Source organism: Eriocheir sinensis, chromosome 27 (assembly GCF_024679095.1).
Source record: "Eriocheir sinensis breed Jianghai 21 chromosome 27, ASM2467909v1, whole genome shotgun sequence".
Lineage (NCBI taxonomy): Eukaryota > Metazoa > Arthropoda > Malacostraca > Decapoda > Varunidae > Eriocheir > Eriocheir sinensis.
This window is the reverse complement of record NC_066535.1, coordinates 15,680,353-15,695,352: the sequence shown is the minus strand read 5'-3', so window position 1 is coordinate 15,695,352 and position 15,000 is coordinate 15,680,353. Positions and strand designations below refer to the sequence as shown.

The following is a 15,000-nucleotide window of genomic DNA, read 5'->3' as shown; positions in this document are numbered from 1 at the left end:
AACAAACGCAAGGCATAGCGTTGAGAGAGCGTGCACGATGATCTAATTTGGGCAAGAACTTCTGTGCTGTGCTGTGCTACGTGTGTGCGACTACCCGAGTGAATGTGTGGGCGTGGGTGGGTGTGGAGGTGTGGGTGGGTGTCCCGTCGCCCCCCTAACCCACCCCTGCCATCTAGCCGCTTACCCGTCCGCTCTACGCCCCCAACTTCGGCCACACCCCCCCGGCAGCCTCCCGTCCCGCCCCGGCACAGTTAAATTGTCCAAGTTTGACAATAACTTCCACTCGAATCGGCGCGAGTCTCCGGCAGGACTACAAGTGGTTCCGCCTCCTGCCCCTCGCGACGCTGATTGCGAGGACACCACACGGCGCGAAGGAGTCATACGGCGAAGGACTCCCGGAGATCCTATTAGGGCAAATGCCAAGCGTAGGAATGAGCTCCCAAGATCCCTGAGGACGGAAACTTTGATGGTGCTCCGTAACGTTAAATATTGCAGCGGGCGGCGATGAGGGAAGGAAAAAGGAAGGAGGAAAGATAAAGAAGGGAAGGAAGAAAGGAAGAAGAGAAAGGAAGAGGAAGGGAAGGAAGAAAGGAAGAAGAGAAAAAATGAAGGACGGATGGAAGAAATGAAGAGAAAAAAAGAAAGAAGGGAAGGAAGAGAGGAAGAAGAGAAAAAAGAAAGGAAGGAAGAATGAAAGGAAGAGAAAAAAAGAAAGAAGGGAAGGAAGAGAGGAAGAAGAGAAAAAAGAAAGGAAGGAAGAATGAGAGGAAGAGAAAAAAAGAAAGAAGGGAAGGAAAAAATGAAAAAGAGAAAAAGAAAGAAGGGAATGAAAAAAAAGGAAGGAGAAAGAAACATGAAGAAAGAAAGGAGGGAAGAAATGAAGAAGGGATAAAGAAAGAAGGGAAGGAAGGAAGGAAGAAGAGAAAGAAAAAGAGAAAGAAAGCGAAGGGCAGAAAGAAAGAAAGAAGAGAAAGAAAAGAGAAGGAAAAAAAGCAGAACAGAGGGGAAAAAAAGGGAGCGTAAATGAGCAGTTCTCGGGAAAACATGGGGGAGAAAAAGATGTGAGTTATTTGATTGGTCAGGTGTTGCGTGGGGGGTGAAAAACGTCGCGGCCCCGAAGACGCTCACCCCAAGACTGCCTTCCGAGGTGACGCATAGGAGGGAAAGACGAAATAAAATTGTGTCCCATGAAAAAGAGAGGAAGTAAATATTTCATGATGTTGATGGAAGAGGTTGGGAGAGAGGCAGAGCAAGAAAGGAAGGAAGGGAAGGAAGGGAAGAGGAAGGGAGGATAGAAAGAGGGGAGGGAAGGAGAGGAGGAAAGAGGAGAAGAAAGAAAGGAAGGAAGGAGAGAGGGGATGAAGGGAGGAAAGAGGAAGGGGAGGGAAAGGAAGGGAAAGGAAAGGGAAGGGAGGGAGAGAGAAGAGGAGGGTGGAGGTCAAGGATGGAGAGGAAAGGAGGGAAGAGGGAAAAGAGGGGAAGGAAGGGGAGAAAGACAGAGACAGGGAGGGAGATATGGAGGAAGGACGAGAGGGGAAAAGGAAGGGAAAAAGAAAAGAAAAAAGAAAGGAAAAAGGAGGAAAAGGAAAAAGGAAGAGGACGAAGGGGAGAGGAGGAAGAAAAAGAAAAAGGAGGAAGGAATAATGGAAGGAAGGAAGAAAGGAGGAAGGAAACGAAGAAGAACAAGGAAGATGAAGGAAAATAATAATAAAAAAAAGGAATATAAATAAGAACAGAGGAAAGGAAGGAAAAGGAAAAATAATGTGAAGAGAAGGAAAGTGAAGCAGGGGGGGAGGGGGAGGAGGGAAAGTGGGGGGGGGAGGGGAAGGGGGGGAGGAGCAAAGAGAGACAATACAGGGAACTCCTTCGCCGCCAACAGCAGACGAGGGGAACAAAGGGGAATCGAACGCCCCCCTCACACCTCTGATGACGCCCCCCTCCACCCCCTTCCACCTCCCCTCCCCTTCCACTTTATATCTCCCCCTTCCCCCTTCCCCTCCCCTCTAACCAGCTCTCCTAATCCCTTCCCTTCACCTTATACTGCCTCCACTCATCCCTCCCCTTCAACCTTCCCCTCCCCTCTAACCAGCTCTCCTAATCCCTACCCTTCCCCTTTTACCGCCTCCTCTCATCCCTCTCCTTCCCCTCTTCCCCCTTCCCCTCATTTTTTCCATCTCCCCTTCCTACCATCTCCTCTTCCCCCTTCCCCTCTTCCCCTCCCCTTCCCCCTTCCCCTCTTCCCCTCCCCTTCTTCCCCTTACTCTTTTCCACCTCCCCTCCCCTCCTTCTCCTCCTTCCCCTCGTCCTTTCCTCGTCTTCTTTTCCTTCATCTTCTCTTCCCTTCTTCTTTTCTGTTCTCTCTCTCTCTCTCTCTCTCTCTCTTCTTTTCCCTTCTTTTCCCTTTTTTTCCTTCCTCTTTCCTTCATCTGTTTTCCCTTCTTCGTCTTTTTCTTTTGCCATTTTCCGCTTCTTTCTCCCTCTTTATATTTCTCTTTCTCATTTCCTCCTCCTCTTTGCTCTTTCATTCACCTGTTCTCCTTTATCGTCTTTTCCTTTCAGCTCATTTACCGCTCCTTCTCTCTCTCCCTTTATATCCCTTCACTTTTCTCTTTCTCATCAGTCCCTCCTCTCCTTCTCCTTTTCCTTCCTTCCTTCCTCCCTTCCGCTTTACACTTCCTTTCGTCCCTGTACTTTTTCCCTCTTCTCCCCTCTTCCCATCCGCTCCCCGCAACCTCTCCGTCTCTTCCTTCCATTCACACCACACCCTCTTCTCTCGCTCTATATGCTTATTAATGATTTTTCTCCTTCCCTTCCGCCTCAACTACCCTTCCTCTGGCTTCTGCTGCACCCTCTTCAGTCCTTTCCATTCCCCTCCCAGTAGATTTTCCTCTCCTTTTCTCTCCCTTCTTCTTTTACTCTCCACTCCACAGAGCCTTGATTTCCTTTACCAGCATCACAGAATTTCTCCCTCCCTTCTTCCTCCACTTCCCTCCATTCGTATACGCCTTTCCTCCTACCTACCTTCCTTCTTCCCTTCTTCCCTTCAAAAATCCTCCTTCCTCTGTATTCCACGCATATCTTCCTCCTTCCTCCCCTTTTCCGCTAAATTTCAGCTATACCCATTTTCTCCCATTCTCGTAAAAGAACGTGTGTGTGCTCTTCCCTTATCTACCCCTTTTCCATCCCTTTCCTCGGCCCTTCACTAAAGTCTCCGCGCTACTGCCTCGTTTTCGTTATCTTCCCTCTTCCTTCCGCAAAACACTCATATCGCCTATTCAATTTCACAGTGTTCCTCCCCCTCCCCCCCCACCAAAAGTCTCCGCCCGATACCCTATTCTGGGCCCGCTGCTTTCAATCTCCTCTGCCCCCTTTTTCGTTTCCTCTCTCCTCCCCACTCACAAACATGCCAGCTTCCCTCTTTCACAAATCCTCAATTAACTGACCTACCTACCTCTCTAGCTACCCTTCCGCCGCCTCTTCTAAAATTCGTTGCCTCCTCTTTCTTTCCCTTCACTGTTATGTTTTTCCTGTACTCTCAACGTCTCCTAAAACCACCTATTCTTTATCCCCTTCCTTCTACCTATGCTAAAATTTGTTCTATCTCGTTCTTTTCTTTCCCCTTCTTACTTTCTTTTCCATTTCCCTCCACTGTTATGCTTTCCCTGTACTCTCAAACTGTCCTAAAACTACCCATTCTTCATTTATATTCCTTCGCCTCTTCTAAAATTTGTTCTATTTCCTCTTTATTTCCCTTCTTCTTCCTTCCTTCCTTCCTTCCCTCCTTCCCTGTTTCCTTCCTTCATTCTTCCCTCCTTCATTTCTTCCCTGTTTCCTTCCTTCATTCTTCCCTCCTTCATTTCTTCCCTCTTTCCTTCCGTCTCTCCAACTTTCCTTCATTCTTCCCTCCTTCCCTCTCCAATAACCGCCAATTCTTCCTTCATTTCCCTACCCCTGCACCCACCCACACGCCTCGCCCCTCCTCCTCCCCGCTAAGCTGCAGGGACACACGGATCACACGAGTCCCCGCCGCCGCCAACACCTGCAGCCCCGTGTCCACCGCAGCTCCCGGGACTCCTGCAGCGGGGGCGGGGTGGGGCGGGGCGGGGTGGGCGAGGCGGTGAATACTGCTGTGGTGGGTTTTGATGGTCCGCGCGTTTCTGTTTTACATGTGAATAGAAGTCTTTCATTCTTGGTCTTGAGGGCACTTTTTTTTTCCTTTTTCTTATGCAGTAAAAAATATAAAAAATCTGAACAGGACTTGCCTTTCTTTCTTGCTTGCTTCTGGGGACACGAGCACACACACACACACACACACACACCCACACACACACACACACACACACACACACACACATATACACACACACACAGTCACACCATCCAACTCTTTCCAACCAGGCGGGAGGAAGTGAATCTGTCATCACCTCACATGCAAACGACGCCTCCGCTGAAAACTGAACCCCGTGACAAAGCATTCAAAGGGCGCGCGTGTCAGTTAGTCAGCCAGTCGGGTCGGCGCGCCAATTAATAACTTTTTCCGCTATTGGACCGACGGCGGCGATTCACGGCAGGGAGATCGATGGAGTGCAGCGGCGCCCATCTATCGAGAGATTCTGCGTAACATGTTTGATAATGATGTACAAACTATTCGGTATTAATCTCCCTCTCCTCCTCCTCCTCCTCCTCTCTTTGTTCCTTCCTTCCTTCCATTCATCTCTTCTCCTCTCTCTGTTGTTTCCATCCGTGCCAATCAGTCATGAATTCTCTGAACTTATCTTGCGAGTACACGGTTATTCCTCCTCCTCCTCCTCCTCCTCTTCTTCCCTCCCTTTCCGATAATGATGTACGAACTGTTCTGCATTCCTCTCCTCCTCCTCCTCCTCCTCCTCCTCCTCCTCCTCCTCTCTCTCTCTCTTTGTTGTCCCTTTTCAGTGCGTCATTCAGCCATAAATTCACTGGACTTGTTACCGAGGCGTCCACTCAGTTATTCTTCTCTCTCTCTCTCTCTCTCTCTCTCTCTCTCTCTCTCTCTCTCTCTCTCTCTCTCTCTCTCTCTCTCTCTCTCTCTCTCTCTCTGATGGCGTTTCATAAATTGTTCCGCTTTCCTCTCCTTCTCTTCTCTCTTCATCCTTTTCTCTCCTCTCCACGTATCTCAGTATAGTCACATTTTTTTGCTGAATTTACTGAAACTCATATTTCGAACAGTCCACCAAGCTCTCCTTCCTCTTCCTCCTATCTTTCTTCCTTCCTTTCTGTTCTGTGTTTTTCGCCTATTCTCGTTCTCTCTTTTCCACGTCTCCCGGTAACCACATTTTTTTTTTTTTTGCGTCAAGTAGAAAGGTATTTACTGAACTCATATTTTGAAGAGTCTAAATGGTTCCTCTTCCTCCTCCCTTCCTTCCTTTCTGTTCAATGTTTCTCGCCTCTTTTTCTTGTTCTTTTCTTCTCTACAAGTCTCTCAATAGCACCATTTTTTTTTTTTGCGTCAGTAGAAAGGAATTTACTGAGCTCAAAATTGCCACAGTCTACCTTGTTCTTGATTCTCTGCCTCCTTCCTTCCTTTCTTTCTGATGGTTATGCGCAAGCTCTTCCATATTCCTCTCCTATTCCTCTTGTTCTTTTCTCCTTCCTTTCTCATATTCCGAACAGTCTAGTTAGTTCTTGCTTCTCCTCTTCCTCCTTCCTTCCTTCCTTTCTGATGGTAATACGCAAGCTCTTCCATATTCCTCTCCTATTCCTCTTTTTCTTTTCTCCTTCCTTTCTCATATTCCGAACAGTCTAGTTAGTTCTTGCTTCTCCTCTTCCTCCTTCCTTCCTTCCTTTCTGATGGTAATACGCAAGCTGTTCTGTATTCCTCTCCTCCTCTGTTTCCTCTATTTATTCGTTTCTCCTCTCCTCCTCTCTTTGTTGTCCCATTTCAGCGCCAATTAGCAACGATTTCCCTGCACGGACTTAAGTTTCCGTGTAGCCTACCAAACAAGCCATTTTTCTTCCTGATAATCACGGTTTCGTATTTCTTTCCTCCTCTCTTTGTGCTCTTCTTCTCCCCAGCTCTTCTTCTTCTCTTTATTGTCTCATTAGTGCCAATCAACACCGAATTCACTGGACTTGTTTTCCGCGGAGCCTGACTAGCTATTCTCTCTCTCCCCCTCCCTCTCTCTCTCTCTTGTGTCGTATTATCGGAGGGACAGTCGAGGGAGGTAAGTTATGGAAATCCACTGAGTCACTCGCGGCTTTGAGGTTCGGGGAAGGTATGGGAAGGATCGCTGGGTACTGTGTGTCCGTCGAAGGCTCTAAAAGTGTTCTCCTACGAAAGACGTTATCAGGTTATGTTCTTCATCTTTACTGTTGTCTGATCCTTTATCCCATGCATATGATTTTCGATTTTTATTTGGGAGACTCTGTATATTAATTCTCCTCTTCCTCCTCTTCCTCCTTCCCACACACCCTACACATATACACACACACAAAATCAATGGTTAAATAAAGTAAGCGCTCCCTCGGTATATATATGAACGGGCCATAAATCAAGACTTCACGAGAAAATTATTTAAACTTTTAAACGCCGCGGGAAGAAGAGTAGTTGCAATGTTAAAAACGGAGCCGAGTCGCAATTTTAAACTGTATCCCCCCAAACACACACGCACGCACGATTCTCTCTCTCTCTCTCTCTCTCTCTCTCTCTCTCTCTCTCTCTCTCTCTCTCTCTCTATTTTTTTCTGCCTGAATCATAACCAAATGCCTTCAAGAGAGAGAGAGAGAGAGAGAGAGAGAGAGAGAGAGAGAGAGAATACTGCACAGCTGGAGAGAAACAGTTGCTCTCCTCCCTACCTCCCCGTCCTCCTCCTCCTCCTCCTCCTCCTCCTCCTCCTCATTTTCCTTCCTTCTCCTGTCTCCACTACCACCACTACCGCCATTACCTTCTCCTCCTCCTCCTCCTCTTCCTCCTCCTCCTCTTCCTCCCATCTAACGCTGATAACTTTGGAATTGATTAGCACACTTTTCCGCATCCTCGGCCTTTTCCCTTCCTGATAAAGCCACTCGACGGGAAAATACCACCGCTGAAAAGGCCATCCGAAGGGAACACTGGTGATGGGGAAAAAAAAGAAAAAAAAAGAAAGAAAGAAAAAAAAGGAAAGATATGCTGATAATAACTAGCCATATGGAGTTTTTGTTCTCTTGTGATATGGTTTAATATTGTTAAGTTCATATTCTTGTCTTGGGAGCGGCGAGGGACGGGCTTTTTTTTTATATCCTTTTTGTTGCCCTTGAGCCGTGTCCTTTGATGTAAAAAAAAAAAAAAATAAATAAATAAAATAAAAGGCAGTTCAAGGGGCCTTCTAGGGGAAAACTCGTAAAGAAGTAAAATAAATAAATAAATAAATAAATCTACAAAGACACAATGACAGTAAATAGAAATAGGAAGGTTTGATTTTCTTTTCATAGGCTTTATTTCTGTCTTGTTCGTATTTTGTCTCTATATTTTTTTTGCCCGTAATAGAGGCACCATTTTCTTGACGTCAGTTCCAGGATTACCAATCAATCAAACCCCATCCCATAAGAGCTTTCTAGGAACCACTTCTACTTGTTAAGGGAGTTACTACGTTCGACACGTCAGCCTTCTCTGTCAATAACAATAATACGGCACAAAGGGGACAAAAAGAAAATGTATTGTCGTTAAAGTATATGGAATTCGACGACGGGGAAAATCTGTTTACTTAGAAGATAGCGTTTTTTAGTTTTTTTTTTAGTTGGTGATGAATATTAATTTTCTGAAGGGAGAGTTTGGCAAGCGGCCACACACACACACACACACACACACACACACACACACACCTACACACACTCAAACACACACAACGTTATTTTTGGTAATATTACATGTACACACACACACACACACACACACACACACACACACACACACACACACACACTCGTCACTTTCACACACATTTCGACACGCCGACTCGCTTGCTTCATAATAAACAAAAACACCAAAATAAAAAAAATATAAAAACACACACACAGTTACACGGCGGCTCCAAAGTGCATTACTCTGTTTGATTCCATTTTTATACGCGCTTCGTTTTTTTCTCTCTCTATTTCGTGTTTGTGAATATTCATGAACGTTTTTTATTTTTTTTACAGCACAGACTATTACTATCCGCATTTATTTTTACCCCGTTCGGTCATATGTTAGGTACTCGATATTCCTACGTACCTAAACTTTATATTTTATTTTCTGCGCACTTAACATATATAGTTCTTAATACCTTTGCCGAATTAAAGTTGTCCTGTCCTGTCTGATAACGTGAATTCTTCCTTACACTCCTCATATACTCCTCCTTATCCTCTGACTCTGATGAACTGGATGGAAAGCAAAGCAAAACAACAATAACAAAGATAAAAACACGACATTCTTCTTCCTCCTCCTCTTCCTCTCTCTCCTCTGAACCTCCTATAAGCCCTATGAAAAACAATAAAAAAAACCACGATATTCTTCTTCCTCCTCCTCTTCTTCTCTTCCTCTTTCTCCTCTGAACCTCCTATAAACCCTATGAAAAACAATAAAAAAACCACGATATTCTTCTTCCTCCTCCTCTTCTTCTCTTCCTCTCTCTCCTCTGAACCTCCTTTAAACCCTATGAAAGTAAAAAAACACGCCATTCTTCTCCCTCCTCCTCCTACTCTCTTCCTCTCTCTCCTCTGAACCTCCTTTAAACTGTATGAAAAACAAAACAAAACAAAAAAACACGACATTCTTGGACATTATTCTTCCTCCTAGTCCTCCTCTTGAACTCATACTTGAGGTGCGGTCTTACCATTGAATTTTACTAGGACAACATAACTTCTGGCGCGTTTTACATTCGAAGTTCCTCGCTGTGAACCTGAGCTTAGTACTGGCTTTCTTATATACTGAGTTCCGGACCGGACATTCTTTACTCATCATTTCTCTTCCCCGCGTCCACTGATGACCCACCCACTGATTGGCTCTCCTTGTTACCAGTCCTTTCCTTCCTTTCCGGCGTTTCAGCTGCCTTCGCCCGGGCCACAAAGACGCGTCCATTAGCCCGGCGCGGCACAATAGAGCCACACACGCGCGGGCCTCACCGTCTGCCTCCCAATACTCACGGCCACAATCGACTCTCCTTCCTCATCAATATTCATAGTTAATTCAATTCGGCTTCCCAATAACACGGATTCAGGCGGTGTCGTTGCAGGCCTCGGATCTCTGCCTCTTGTCTTGTCTTTCATTCACCCGGTCTGTCTGTCGGTTGGTTGGTTGGGCTTTGTGTTATTAGTCTGCTGTATTTCGTTGTGCTCAAAGGGACGGTGTGACGGAGATGTGCACTGGAGCCACGCGCAGATATAGTGTATGCACCCAACTTTACTTTTTACCTTTTGTGTTATGTATACTCTCTTTCTCTTTCTTCCTCTTTATCTTCCTTCAATAGTTGTCTTCCTTCCTTCCTTCGTCCTTGTTCTCCTCCCATCCTCCTCCTCCTTCTTCTAATCTCCCACCCTTTCTCTTCCTTCCGTCCTTCGTCCCCGTCCTCCTCCTCCTCCTCCTCCTCGTAATCTTCCTCCCTTTCTCCTCCTCCCTTCCTTCCTTCCTCCGTGTATTGATTTCCTCCTCTCTATTCACCCTTGCAAAACATAATCTTCCTTCCATGGGTCGCTTTTTATTACTCCTTCTCTTCCCCTCCTTCCTTCCTTCCTTCCTTCCTTATCTTTTTTTTCATCCCCGCTTGCATGCTCCATCATTCTTGACACTGAACACCATCTCATTTTACTCCTCCTCCTCCTCCTCTTCCGCCTCCTCTTCCTCTTCCTCCTCCTCCTTCGCTTCTTTAAAATTCTTCCTTTCCCCACCATCTACCTCATCATCTCATTATCTCTTCTTCTTCTTCTTCTACCTTATCCACAATCTCTTTAATCTCCTCCTCTTCCTTCTCTTCCTTTCCTCCTACTCTTCTTCCCTCTACTCGTCTTACTCTCTTCCTCCTCCTCTGGCTACTCGTACTTACTCTCCTCCTCCTCCTCCACCACCTTCCCCTCCTCCTCCTCCTCTTCCCAATCTTCCTTTTCCTTACCGTTGCGTTCTGCGTAAACACTTATTTTTCGGCCTCAAAGCTTTCAAAGAGGTTGCGAAGCGTTCGGCGGATACACGAGAAATAAAAATGAAACGTTGCGGAAAATATTAAAGAAAGCGAAATATTTTGAAGGGAAGAAAAAAAAAATAACGCAATGAACCCTAGTAGCCATAAAGTTTGTAAGGAAGGTCTATATTATGAACTCTTTAGATCTTGGAAACTTAAGTAGATATGTTAAGATTACTACGGATACGAGGAAGGAAGGAAGGAAGGAAGGATGCAAGAGATAAGGAGGGAGATTAGGAGGAGGAGGAGGAGGAGGAGGAGGAGAGAGGAGAGAGAGAGAGAGAGAGAGAGAGAGAGAGAGAGAGAGAGAGAGAGAGAGAGAGAGAGAGAGAGAGAGAGAGAGAGAGAGAGAGAGAGAGAGAGATATGAATGTTTTTTTTTATTTAGAGTTTTTATTGATGTTTTTTATCCTCAATCTTTTTTTTTATTCAATTTATCTTAACTTCCCATTTTTCTTTTTATTATTTGCGTATATCTTACTTATGTGTGTACGTGTGTATGTATTATGTGTGTGTGTGTGTGTGCGTGTGCGTGTGCGTGTGTGTGTACGCGCGCAGTTAAAAAAGAAAATCCACTCCTAACTAATTACTAATCGCCCTCAAATAGGAAAAAAAATGAAGGCGATGAAGTGGAATCTGAACCAGGAAATTGCGTAGAGGAAGACTGGAAATGAGAGGGAGAGGGAGAGAGGAGAGGGAGGGAAGGAGAGAAGGCAGGAAGGGAGGGAGGAAGGAAGGAGGAGGAGGGAATGTAAGCTAGGGTCAAAGTGGGACTCGACTGTCAGCTCCGTAAACGAGAAGAGGAAAAAAAAAAGAAAAAAAAAGAAACCCGCAGAAGTGAGATGAAAGTGATGGAGCTAGAGGAGGAGGAGGAGGAGGAGGAGGAGGAGGAGGAGTCGGGATATGAAGGAGGAGATGAGGAAGGAGATTGAGAAGGAGATGGAGGAAGAGATTGAAGAGGGAGGTCATTCTGGGGAAGCACACGAACGATTGAGATGATGGAGACAACGGCGTGGCGGAGGAGGAGGAGGAGGAGGAGGAGGAGGAGGAGGAGGAGGAGGAGGAGGAGGAGGAGACGAAGAAGAATAAAAAAAAATCATAATAATACTAGTGAGGAGGAGGAGGAGGAGGAAGAGGAAGAGGAGATGAAGAAGTATAAAAAGTAGTGCAAGAAAAAAAAAAACTAAAATATCATAGTAATACCAATGAGGAGGAGGAGGAGGAGGAGGAGGAGGAGGACGATGATAAAGACGATGACGATGATGATGATGATGAATACAATAAACAAAAAATACCATAAAAAAGTAATCAATCCTTCAGTTTATAAGAATTTCCACGCAAAAGAAAAAGAAAAAAGAAAATAAGTTAAACCGAAGACAAAAGATCATATATAAGGAAAGACGGACACACTAAAAAAATAGAAGAAAAAGAAAACAGGAAGATGGAAGAGAAGAATAACAATAAAAATGAGGGAAGGGGAACAAGGTCAGAAGGAGGAGGAGAGAAGGGGAGACATAAGATTTGAGGGAAGGAGAGCAAAAGGTGGGAAGGGGGAAGAGAGAGAGGAAGAGAGAGAGAGAGAGAGAAAGGAAATTGAGTTTGCGGGAGAAAGAAGAAGAGAAGAATACAGAGGGAAGACGAAAGGGGAAGAAGAGGAAGAAAGCAAGGGACGAGAAATCTGGGAGGAGGAGGAGGAGGAGGAGGAGGAGGGGGAGGAGAGGGATTGGTGACGATTGAGGGATTAGACCGAGTAGACCCGAGACCCATAGAGGATTACGAAAGAGAGAGAGAGAGAGAGAGAACAAAGAACAGACTTCCATCATTGAACACAAACTCCAACAAGAGACGCGTCACTCAGGCAGAAGGACCGAAGGATGAACAGAGAGGGAAGGGAAAGACTACAAATTTAGGGCAAAAAATCTAAGAGAACCGAGTTAACTTCTGAATGCTGCCGCCCCTCACCCCTCCTTGTGCGTGTGCGTGTGTGTGTGTGTGTGTGTGTGTGTGTGTGTGTGTGTGTGTGTGTGTGTAAGCAGATGTCGAATACAGTAAAAGAATAACAAAAGTGGACGCGTGACACAAAGGATTAAATCACTAACAAAATCTCTCTCTCTCTCTCTCTCTCTCTCTCTCTCTCTCTCTCTCTCTCTCAGTAATTATATATAAATAGGATAATTAAATTGGGAAGTCATTAAATTTTGCACTGAGGAGGAGGAGGAGGGGAGTGAAGGAGGGAGAAAAAGAGAGCAGGAGAAAGGGAGGGAGAGAGGAAGGGTAGCAAGGAAAGTAGGAATTAAAAGGAAAAAAAAATGAAAAAAAGACAAGGAGAAAATTAAGAACAAGAAGAGAAAAAAATAAAAACAAGTAAAACATGATGGAGAGAAAAAAATGCTTATGGAAGAGGAAAGTAGGAATCAGAAACACAAAATATGAATAAAAAGGAAAATAAAATAAAGAACACGAAGAATAACAAAAATAAAACAGAGGATGTAAAGGAAAAAAAAACACTTACGGAAAATCAGAAGTAGAGTTAAAGGGAAAAAAAAGAAGAAAAAAAACACTTGACAAGGTGAGCGAGGTAAAAAAAAACACCACTTACGGAAAATCAGAAGTAGAGTTAGAGGGGAAAAAAACACACACACGTGACAAGGTGAGATCAGTCAAGAGGTGAGGTGGCAACACTTACCTGGTGGGCTGGTATGTCAGAAGCGTCCGGCCCCTAGTGCATCCTCCGTGCCGGCGAGCCTGCAACACAAGACAACACACCACGTTAACATAAGGAAGGAAAACGTCAACACAGAGCAATGCAACACCTCAACACAAAGCAAACAGTCAACACAAGACAACACACCACGTTAACATAAGGAAGGAAAACGTCAACACAGAGCAATGCAACACCTCAACACAAAGCAAACGGTCAACACACGACAACACAACACATTAACGAAAGGGAGGAGGAGGAGGAGGAGGAGGAGGGGGATCAATGGAGGGAGGAAGGGAGAAATGGAGAGCGTGAGGAAAGAAGGGAGGCAGAGAGGAAAGGGAGGATAGGAAAGTAGGAATTAAAAGCAGAAAAAAATGAAAAAAATAATTAAGAATACGAAAGAAAAGTGGAGTGGAAAAAAATGTTGAAGGAAGAGGAAAGTAAGAATCAGAAGCACAAAATATGGAGGAAAAGGAAAAGAAAACAAAACACAACAGGTTAAGAAGTAAACGCGAGGCAATACAAAAGCTAAACAGAAACTACACGATCAATAAAAGACACTACTCGTTAAAATAAGACAAAAACAAAAACAAAAAGCGCAATACAATCAAAACACCGCAGCACAAAAAGAAAATATACCAACACAAGGCAACCCAAAACCCAAAAATGCCAATAAATGATAACAAAATGAATAACTAGCATCGGAACAACACAGCTCGTCAAGAATACCATAACAAGCGAGATGCAACACAGCACACCACACGGGCAACTCACTCCTAGCAACCCCGATCTTTGCAATTTCAATAACAACAACAACTGCGCCACACACGGTAATATAACACTGCAGTAATGAACGTGTCGGAATGTTCCTCTTTCTGCAACACAAATCCTGCAGCCTTGCCTTTGTAGCACTGTACCTTCATCCCTATTAGAGTTCGTTCACCCCTCAACACGTGTACGCTATATAGACACCTGCGAACTGAATGCTGAATCTTCCCTCGTTTTACTTTCTACTTAACACCTGTGGCCGAGCGAGACTACGCCCTAACACCTGTACCATCACTGATACCCCACACTCATTACCTGTACACCTGCCGCATCCACACCCATCCACACCCACACCCACACTAAGAAATGAATAATGGGTTAAAATTCAAAACAATAGCGCATTTTATCAGCACTCAAAATATGTAGTAGACTAGTAATGAAATAATGAATAATAGAAACAAACATTAAAGACAAACATACGCACACACAAACACACAAACACACAAACACACACAAATATATTCACACACAGAAGCAGTATGGGATTGGACTGACAAACATTGATAACGTTAATACGAAATTGATACACACACACACACACACACACACACACACACACACACACACACACACACACACACACACACACACACACACACACACACGCAACCCACCCCACCCCCACCACAAACACACATGCACGAAAACAAACAAACAAACAAACAGCCTCCCTCTCCCATCGCACCCCACAAACACATGGATAAAGCCCCTTACACCTCCTCACCCCTTTCTCGACGCCCCTCCTTCGCCCCCTCCTTCACCCCATCCTCTCCTTCTCTCTCCCATCGCACCCCACAAACACATGGACAAAACCCCTTCTTCCTCCTCACTCCTTCCTAGACGCCCCTTCCCCTTCGCCCCTTCACCCCACCCTCTCCTATCGCACCCCACAAACACACGCACAAAACCCCTTTACTCTCCCTTCCCCCTTCTCCTTCATCCTCATCCCCTCCCTTCACCCCCTCGACACCCCCTGGCACCACCACCCTCGTCATTACCGTCTCGAGGCCCCGATGCTAACGAGGCTAATACGACACGGACGCGGCGGACGAAGGCAAAGTTCCTCACCGCCACTTTTCGCTCAGATGACAAACAGAACGAGGCGCTGAGGACGAACGCCACTTTTTTTTCCCGTGGGTTTCGTTCATGAGGGCGAGTTAGCATTCATCCCGCGCTGGCCCCGACAATGATACACACACACACGCACGCACACACACACACACACACACACGTAAACGCTTTTTTTTTTAATTTTACCTAAACTTTTATATTGAATTATGAGAGGACGGACGTAATTTTGTTTATT

General features: G+C 45.2%; 1 protein-coding gene across 8 annotated transcripts in view; it reads right to left on the bottom strand.

Moving 5' to 3' along the window:
• LOC127004201 (Ig-like and fibronectin type-III domain-containing protein 1) overlaps nt 1-15,000 on the bottom strand; it is a 289,306-nt gene that overhangs the window by 179,880 nt on the left and 94,426 nt on the right. For all 8 annotated transcript variants that reach the window (XM_050871723.1, XM_050871717.1, XM_050871715.1 and 5 more), the window contains one exon: nt 12,849-12,907. The gene's annotated coding sequence lies outside the window, so the exon portion shown is untranslated. The remainder of the gene's footprint in view (nt 1-12,848; nt 12,908-15,000) is intronic.